Source organism: Alosa alosa, chromosome 1 (assembly GCF_017589495.1).
Source record: "Alosa alosa isolate M-15738 ecotype Scorff River chromosome 1, AALO_Geno_1.1, whole genome shotgun sequence".
In the NCBI taxonomy this organism is placed as follows: domain Eukaryota; kingdom Metazoa; phylum Chordata; class Actinopteri; order Clupeiformes; family Clupeidae; genus Alosa; species Alosa alosa.
Window position 1 is genome coordinate 3,318,259 of NC_063189.1, and position 10,000 is coordinate 3,328,258.

The following is a 10,000-nucleotide window of genomic DNA, read 5'->3' on the forward strand; positions in this document are numbered from 1 at the left end:
CTTGTTCGATTGCATATGTACCAAGGGTTAATTTCTTTCTCTGATGTCTGGATTTTTTCTGGAAGGTTAGTATTTTTGTTTTTTGTGGGTTAATAGTCAGGGCCCAGGTCTGACAGAACTTGTGCAGGACATTTAGGTTCTGCTGTAGACCCTCTTCTGTTGGCGACAGCAGAACCAAGTAGATCATAAAAAGAAGAAATTTGATTTAGTCATTTAATAGGAGGCCAGGAGCTGTTGACTGCTCGAGTCTTTTTTGCCAATTCATTAATATATATATTGAAGAGGGTCGATTGATAGAGGACAGCCCTGTCTCACACCCCGTTCTTGAGTGAAGAATTCTGTTTGTTTGTTTCCAATTTTAATTGCACATTTGTTGTTTAAATACATTGTTTTTATTATGTTGTATGCTTTTCCCCCTACACCAGATTCAATAAGTTTACAAAATAGGCCATCATGCCAAATAGAATCAAGGCCTTCTGGAAATCTACAAAGCAAAGCAAATATTTTTTGTTTTTTTTTTTGGTTTACATATTTATTTATTAAGGTGTGTAGGGTGAAAATATGATCTGATGTTCTACATTTTGGTAAAACCAATTTGACTTCTACTCAGGGCATCATGCTCGATAAGGAAGTTTATTATTCTATTGTTTAAAATGCTACAAAATAACTTCCCCAGATTACTGTTTACACAAATGCCCCGGTAGTAATTAGGGTCTAATTTGTCTCCACTTTTGAAAAGGGGTGTAATGAGTCCTTCATTCCAGACATCAGGGAAGTATCCGACACTCCACCAAGTTGAACAGTTTTAGAATAGCCAGATGAAAATTGTGGCTTGCATTTTAATCATTTCATTTGAGAATGCCATCAGGGCCACTTGCCTTTCTTGGCTGCAAGCCTTTGAGTTTTCTGTTAGTTAATTTTCTGTAACTGGGTAGTCTAGTGGGTTTTGATATTTATTTATTGTGTTTTTCCATGTCAATCATTTTTTGGTATATTTGGGTTTGTTCTGGGTTCATACTGTGTTTTCCATAGAGGTTTTCAAAGTGACTTTTCCATACTCCTCCATTTTGGATGGCAAAGTTCCTCATGTTGCTTTTTTGTTAAGTTTATTCCAGTTATTCCAGAAATTATTTTAATTTAAAGATTCTTCAATTGTCTCTAATTGATTTTTTTGTGAACTGTTCCCTCTTCTTTCTGAGTGTGTTTTTTGTATTGTTTAAGCTCTTCATAATAGCTAAAGTAAACCAGGATTGTCGGGTTGTCTATGTTTTTTTATTTGACAGGAGCCTAAGTTTTTCCTCATTAATTTGCAATCTTGATCAAACCATTTTTCCTTTTCTTGTTTATTCCTATGAGAGATTTTTTGGTAGTTTTAAGATTAGAAATGGTTGCCAGGTAATGGAAAATGTTGTTTAGTTCTTGGCTGCATGGTTTCGCCCTCTTTATTATGCAGGTAAGTATGTGCTAAAATGTTTCTATTTGAGAACCCACTTTAGGTTGACAAAAAGCTTTCAGGTACTCCTCTTTGCTGTTATGGGCCCACCTGTAGGTTTCTCTAGTGCTGTACAGCATTACAGGTATGGGCCTTCTGTGTGTGTTGGTATTTTTAGCTAATTTTAAGATACATAGTAATTTGACTGTAGTCTGACAGAGGTGTTAGTGGTTTGACCGTGAATGCTTTGAAAGTGAATAGGTCCAAATCTGTAATCATATAATCAACTGTTGAGCAGCCAAGTGGTGAGCTGTAGGTATATCTCCCTAATGAGTCCCCTCGCACCCCTACCATTGAGCAGGTACAGACCAAGGCTTTTACAGAGCTCGATGAGCAATTTACCATTTTTTATTGACTGATTTGTCAAAAGTATTACGGGCAAAGTTTACCATGTTTGATGGATGTCGCTGCGAATATATGGTTATTACCTTCATCTGAGTTGTAGTCGGCTAAAGATCCTGTCCTGGCATTTAGGTCTCCATGAATCAACACTTTACCCTGGGCCTGAAAGTGGTTGATCTGACTGTGGAGAGTATCAAAAATCTCTTCATTATAGTAGGGAGATTCAGAGGGGGGAATGTACAGAGCACAGAGGAATATATCATTTGTTGTCTGTGTTAGTTTTTTGTCAATTCTAAGCCAGATATGTGATTCTTCTTTTTTTTGATTGTAGTAATATATTGGCTATTTCTAATTTCAACCAAATAATTATACCCCGAATCTCTTCCACGTGTGACTTTTACATGTTTTCTGGAGGAAATGGCTATTTCACAATATCCTGTGGGACAGAGAGTCACTTCATCAGTTTTGCGCCATGTTTCTTGGAGAATTATTATATCTGTGTTTTGAATGCTTTTCTTAAATTCCAGGGCTTTAATTTTACAACCAAAGCTGGATGAATTAATGCCCTGAATATTCCACAGTGAAACTGACAAAGATTTCATCACACAAGTAATGTACTAATAATGATTTGACAAATTTTAACAAGTTTCATTGACCTCTAAGATGAGTTAAACCTATCATTTTGAATTATAGTATATAATATTATATATTATATATATATATATATATATATATATTATGTGTTTTAATATTGTTTATGTATGCATATATATCACTATTATTTAGACATTGTTATGGTTACTATTAATAAACAGTAAATATATTTGTATGACTCACGACTAGTCCATTAGCCGTGTGCATATGATGTCTAATAGATCTCTGATCTCTGCTAGTTTAGTGCTGCGTGGAGTCTTTCAGCACTGTTGCATCGTAGGCTGCTCCTGCTGCTCTGGCCTGCCATGTGGTGTGTGGAGGTCATGGCGCCGGCTCTGCCACGGAGCTGCTCCCTGCTGTAAGCACCCTCGAGTTGGGGTGGCTACCCCGGTGTCTCGGTGCTGGTGGGTGCAGGTGTTCCTGGTGCAGCTGATGGTGTTGATGTGGCGACATGGGATTCTTCTGCTGGTACTCCGGACGTCTCTTATGTGTAGGGTGTTTGTGCCAAGTTGCGGGATTGCGGGGCTCTCTCTCTCTCTCTCTCTCTCCCTCTCTCCCCTTCTCTTCCTCTCTCTCCCCCCTCTCTCTCTCTCTCTCTCTCTCTCTCTCTCTCTCTCTCTCTCTCTCTCTTTTCTCTCTCTCTCTCTCTCTCTCTCTCTCTTTCTCTCTCTCTTTCTCTCTCTCTCTCTGCTTCCATTTCTGTCCCTGTTGCTTGTAGCTGGAGGCTGTGATGTTGACTCTTTCAGAGAGATTCAGAGAGAGATGGTTGTAAAATGAAGCAATTTCCCGGCCAGTTTTATTGGGAGCTGAGCTAATCAGCTGTGCTGTGCGACCATCACACCAGCCCTCAGGCTGGGTGTCGCCTGTCCGTCCGTACACACACACACACACACACACACACACACACACACACACACACACACACACACACACACACACAGACACTAGAGCTGACTTGTTGAAGTACTGTTTTTACTTTTCTACTGTGTACAAGTTATTGTACACCTAATGTGTTGTCCAGAATGTTAGGGCCGACATACACACACACACACACACACACACACACAGTGTTGTCCAGAATGTTAGGGCCGAGGTTCTACTCTAATGGAAATGTGCGTGGCGGGTGAAATCAGTTCATTCTGTTACGTGTACTAATTCACAAACACATGGGGTGATCTGTTACGTGTACTAATTCACAAACACATGGGGTGATCTGTTACGTGTACTAATTCACAAACACATGGGGTGATCTGTTTGTATATGTTTTGAACAATACTGTGTAATTTTCTTATCTTATGCCATTATGGGTTGAACAAATTACAAGATGGATAGATGGATAGATGGATAGATGGATAGATGGATAGATGGATAGATGGATAGATGGATAGATGGATAGATAGATACTTTATTGATCCCCAGGGGAATAAAGTATCTATCTATCACAACCATAACTATAATCATATGAACATTGATAACATGATCACATAAAATAGAAAATGATACGGTCCTGTATACAATGTATCATAGTGAACAGTAGTGTGTAAGTAGTTAAGCACTTACCCAAGTTCAAGTTGAAAATGATCAAATGCTACAGAAGAGGAAGGGCGGAGAGAGAACGCAGTGAGTCATTTCTCAGAAATGACCAATCTGTATATCTGCTTTTTTTAATTTTCAATTGTTATTTTCTAATTCCATGTATTCCACAACTTTCACTTTCATCTATGGCTCAAGAGAGCAAGTCAAGTTAGTGATTTCCTGGCAATTATCTGCACTTACCTATCTCATTTCTGCACTCCCTTTCTCTGTCAGATACATAACCATTTAGGATACAGTACCATTTAGCATGCAGTACCATTAGCATTTAGCATACAATACTATTTAGCATACAGTACCAATTAGCATACAGTACCAATTAGCATGCAGTACCATTTAGCATACTTTAGCATTTAGCATACAGTACCATTTAGCATGAAGTACCATTTAGCATTTAGCATACAGTAGCATTTAGCATACAGTAGCATTTAGCATACAGTACCATTCTCCAGTGTGGAACAAGTGGTTTTGCACAACAGTGAGTGATACTATTGTAGCCTGGCAAATTATTCATTTTTTATTACGGCCTTGCTCTAATCAAATGTAACTATGCACACAAATTATGTAGTTTAGTACGGTAGTTAAAAATCAGTATTAGCTTTTACTAAATTGAAGATTCTTTGCTATGTTGTATGTCGACATGGAGATTGGAGACTTGACAGTCTCTCATGTTCCTGCTTGCTAGAAACTGGGAGAGTTTGAATCAAAAGCACTCCGTTCCTTCCATGGGCAGAGAGATGAGGAGGAGAGGGATGCCCATGGGCAGAGAGATGAGGAGGAGGGGGATGCCCTCCATGGGCAGAGAGATGGGGAAGAGAGGGATTTCTTACTCAAGCAGAGATATGAGGGAGAAAGTGATTACTTCATTGGGTAGGGAGATGGTCGTGTTGTGTTGTGTTGTGTGGTGTTTTGTTGCAGTATGTTGTGGTGTGTTGTGTTGTGTGGTGTCGTGTTGTGTGGTGTTGTGTTGCAGTGTGTTGTGTTGTGTTGTGCTGTGTGGTGTTGCAGTGTGTTGTGTTGTGTTGTGTTGCAGTGTGTTGTGCTGTGTTGTGTTGCAGTGTGTTGTGTTGTGCTGTGTTGTGTTGTGCTGTGTTGTGTTGTGTTGTGCTGTGTGGTGTTGCAGTGTGTTGTGTTGTGTGGTGTTGTGTTGTGCTGTGTTGTGCTGTGTTGTGTTGTGTTGTGCTGTGTTGTTGTGTTGCAGTGTGTGGTGTTGTGTTGTGCTGTGCTGTGTTGTGTTGTGTTGAGGTGTCTTGTCTTGTGTTGTGCTGCTGTTGTGTTGTGTCGTGTTTTTCTAGGTGTTCCCTCAGTGAAAGCTGTTTTGTTGCTCAAAGTCATAACATATCTCCCTAAGCTATCTGTTTTGACAGAGATTTCCTATAATAGTGTTTGGCTCTCTCTGCTCCTCTGTGGTGACTCATTTGCAGTGTTTTTATAATGTTTTTTGTTTCATTTTTTTATTCTCAGAATACCCTGTTGAAAGGCCACAAACCACTTTCCAGGAATTCTGCAGACCAGTGATTTTTTGCGTGAGTTATGGAGAAGGAGGATCTTTTAAATTAGAAGATTAAATCGCCTGTGACCAATTTGTGGCTGTTTGGACTCATCAGATGGTCGTTTTCGCAATTTAATTGAGGAGTCCAGTTTTATTTGTGTGTGTGTGTGTGTGTGTGTGTGTGTGTGTGTGTGTGTGAAAAGCAGTCTGGCTCCTCCACCAAAAATGAACCGGGTCAGTTGCTTGGCCATCTCTGGCTAAGTGATTTGCTGTGGTGAGAGCGGTGATTAAGTCCTGATTTCAGTCGCCTGTCGCTGGTCTGAGGTGAAAAAAAGCCGCTTTGTTCGCGGATCCAGAAAATTAGCTGCCTTCCTGAGAGCTGGTGCTTCATCTCCGATGCTGCCCGGGCCATTGCTATCGGCCTAATTGCCTCTGACACGTCCAGAGAGAGAGAGCGAGAGAGAGAGAGAGTGTGTGTGTGTGTGTGTGTGTGTGTGTGTGTGTGTGTGTGTGTGGATCTGATCATGCCCCGATGCCACTTCAACACAGCAGCGTGGTCCCCCTGACATTCCCCTGAACATGGGCCAAACAGATCCACCCAGCGAGACCGTTCTCTCACACCAGAGAACACATGATGAATAAGGTGCTGCGATCTGTTAAATGCTACTACGCTTCCTGCTGCGGGACCACTATCATCGTGCCCATATACTTTCCATATGATGTTTAACTGCATGGCACCAGAGGTTTCAAAAAAGACTTTCATTGGAGAAAATCCATTTGACTGCATGATGCATCATTTTTTGAGTGCCCGAAATTGATGAAGCCTTTGTGTTTTTTTTTTGGAGCATGTTGTTGTTTTAGGGGATAATTTGTCTTGCGTGTGACTCCCTGTGTAGCTGTCAGAGGGAGTGAGGAGGTGGTCTGGAGTTTGCTGTCGGAGGGAGTGAGGAGGTGGTGTGGAGTTTGCTGTCGGAGGGAGTGAGGAGGTGGTGTGGGTTTGCTGTCAGGAGGGAGAAGAGTGAGGAAGGAGTGGTGTGGAGAGGAAAGTAAAGGTGGTGTGGGGATTTGTTGTAGGAGGAAGTAAAGGAAGGTGGTGTGGAGTTTGCTGTAGGAGGGAGTGAGGAGGTGGTGTGGAGTTTGCTGTCGGAGGGAGTGAGGAGGTGGTGTGGAGGGAGTGAGGAGGTGGTGTGGAGTTTGCTGTCGGAGCCGAGCCGTGCTGCATTGAGCCTGGGCCCTAGAGATAGGATGGATCCCCGCTGCAATTAGGTGCTTTGTGTTTATGCCTGCTGTGCGTTTCACAGCCACGCAGAGCTGTACACATCATTGCCTCAGTCAAATGATTGTGCTTGGGCTCGTTTGAGATCTTTCTATATACGGCTCAACAGGGGAAATGTGTTGTTAATGCTTTGAGGGATGTGCATTTGGTTGATAAAGGTACAAGTGGCCAGCATGTTTAAACAGTGTGTTCAAAACTGGGGCTCTTTGTGGAGTGATTGATGGGACCCTGTCCTTTTTTAGAGCTTATTATTCATTATGACCGCCGTGCAGCGAAACTCATAATCAGGATTATTTTGGTCAATATTGAGATCAGGATTATTTAAAATGATTGCACAATGATTTTGGAAAGCTCATCTTTTTTTTTAGCTTACCTCAATTTGAATTGAATTTTGTAAATAATTCAACTGAAAAACATACAAAAAGATCATGTAACATTTACCACAGCAAATGGGTAGAGTAGATGAGAGCACTGCTGCTAAATTGAATTCACCAAAATAATTGATATATTTTGATACATTTTGACTATGTTGTAAGTCATAACTGACGATTAATCGGTTAATTTGACTAATTTGCACAGCCCTATTATCCTGCATGTTTAAGCCAGAGCTAGCTGGATGCAGGTCTGGTGCAGCGGTCCCTTGTGGCCGAAAGGTGTGAAGACCCGAGGGGTTTTGGGGAGCAGTGTGAAGACCCGAGGGGTTTTGGGGAGCAGTGTGAAGACCCGAGGGGTTTTGGGGAGCAGTGTGAAGACCCGAGGGGTTTTGGGGATCAGTGTGAAGACCCGAGGGGTTTTGGGGAGCAGTGAGATGCCACGGCTGGACATCACTAAAAGGCAAAAAGGCGAAAGTCACGACCGGGTCCAGAGGCCGGCTACTGTACAGGGTCTGCAGGGATTTCAATAGGACTGAAGTTAACAACGTCAGACCCAGAGCAGCACTCTACCCAGACCCAGAGCAGCACTCTACCCAGAGCCAGAGCAGCACTCTACCCAGAGCAGCACTCTACCCAGAGCAGTGTGTGTGTGTGTGTGTGTGTGTGTCATCTGGGACTGTGTGTGTGTGTGTCATCTGGGACTGTGTGTGTGTGTTGTGTGTGTGTGTCATCTGGGACTGTGTGTGTGTGTGTGTGTGTGTGTCATCTGGGACTGTGTGTGTGTGTGTGTGTCATCTGGGACTGTGTGTGTGTGTGTGTGTGTTGTGTCATCTGGGACTGTGTGTGTGTGTGTGTGTGTCATCTGGGACTGTGTGTGTGTGTGTGTGTGTCATCTGGGACTGTGTGTGTTATTATTGTGTGTGTGTGTCATCACAGGACTTTGTGTGTGTGTGTGTGTCATCATCAAGGACTGTGTGTGTGTGTGTGTGTGTGTGTCATCTGGGACTGTGTTGTGTGTGTGTGTGTGTGTGTGTGTGTCATCATCTGTGGTCATCTGGACTTCGTGTATTGTGTGTGTGTGTCATCTGGGACTGTATTGTGTGTATTATTGTGTATTGTCATCTGGGACTGTGTGTGTGTGTGTCATCTGGGACTGTGTGTGTGTGTGTGTCATCTAGAACTGTAATGTGTGTGTCCTAGTGACTGTGTGTCATCTAGAATTGTGTCATGTGAGACTGTATGTGTGTGTGTCATGACTGTAATGTATTGTGTGTCATCTCTAGAGACTGTGGCATGTGTAATAATGTGTATGTAGCCAATGTGTCTATCTAGGACTGTATTGTGTGTGTGTCTAGGACTGTGTCATCTAGAGACTGTGTGTGTGTGTCTAGTGACTGTGTCATCTGGGGTGCTGTGTGTAATATAACAATCTACAGACTGTGTGTGTGTGTGTGTGTCACTCTAGGACTGACTGTGTGTTGTGTGTGTGTGTGTGTGTGTCATCTAGGACTGTGTATTGTGTGTGTATTATTATTGTCATCTGGGACTGTGTGTGTGTGTGTCATCTGGGACTTTGTCCATCTGAGACTTCTATTGTGTCATCTAGGACTGTGTGTGTGTGTGTGTGTGTGGCATTATTGTCGCATCCTGGGACTGTGTGTGTGTGTGTGTGTGTCATCTGGGACTGTGTGTGTGTGTGTGTGTGTGTCATCTGGGACTGTGTGTGTGTGTGTGTGTGTGTGTCATCTGGGACTGTGTGTGTGTGTGTGTGTGTCATCTGGGACTGTGTGTGTGTGTGTGTGTGTGTGTGTCATCTGGACGCTGTGTGTGTGTGTGTGTGTCATCTGGGACTGTGTGTGTGTGTGTGTGTGTGTGTGTGTCATCTGGGACTGTGTGTGTGTGTGTGTGTGTGTGTGTGTCATCTGGGACTGTGAAACCTCAAATCGCCCCGAGAACTCTAGTCTGGTTGTTGTTTGCGCTCTGACAGATCGTCTCGGTATGCTGCTGCATTTGCCTGCGGTCACAGAGATCATTAGGCCCTGGACACGCTGGCCAGTCTGTTCCCCTGCCGGTCATCCCTGCACAAAACATGTGTTGATGGAGCGGGCTGCTCTCTCCTCGTCTCTTTTCTTGACCCTCACTTTGCTCCCCTTACCAAAGGCGCATGGCATTGGCCTGCCTGGCTATAGCGCTCTACAGTAGGGGTTGAGACCGCAGAGGACCGTGTGATATGATTCTATCAAAGTATTTTTTTTCACAATAGCAGTAGTACTAGTAGGATACAGTAGTACAGTAGCATAGGAGTATAGTATGCAGCGATTGTGTGATTCGTCATGCGTTGTAAGAAAACCGTCTAAGACACATGATAAGGCTACCTGTGTAACTGAAGAAGAAAACTAAAACTTGTGCAGGAAAAACAAGTTACCAAACAAAAATTACATAGAGGGATCCTTGCACTGTCTGCATTTTCTTCTATTTCTTATTTTTATTTTTCCATAGCTTTAGTTTCTCATCAAGTTTTCCACGTGGAGATGAATGTGGCAAGGAGACCAGCTGCATGCTTCTCTCTCTCTCTCTCTCTCTCTCTCTCTCTCTCCTCTCCTGCTCTCTCTCTCTCTCTCTCTCTCTCTCTCTCTCTCTCTCTCTCTCTGCTCTCCCCTCTCTCTCCCTACCACTTCTCCTCTCCTCTCCTCCTCTTCTCTCCTCTCCTCCTCTTTCTCCTCCTCTCTCCTCTCTCTCCTCTCCTCCTCCTCTTCTTCTCCTCTTCCTCCTCTCTC

The 10,000-nt window shown here is 43.0% G+C and overlaps 1 protein-coding gene across 1 annotated transcript in view; it reads left to right on the forward strand.

The window, feature by feature from the left end:
- Positions 1–10,000, forward strand: part of stxbp6 (syntaxin binding protein 6 (amisyn)) — a 133,396-nt gene that overhangs the window by 12,763 nt on the left and 110,633 nt on the right.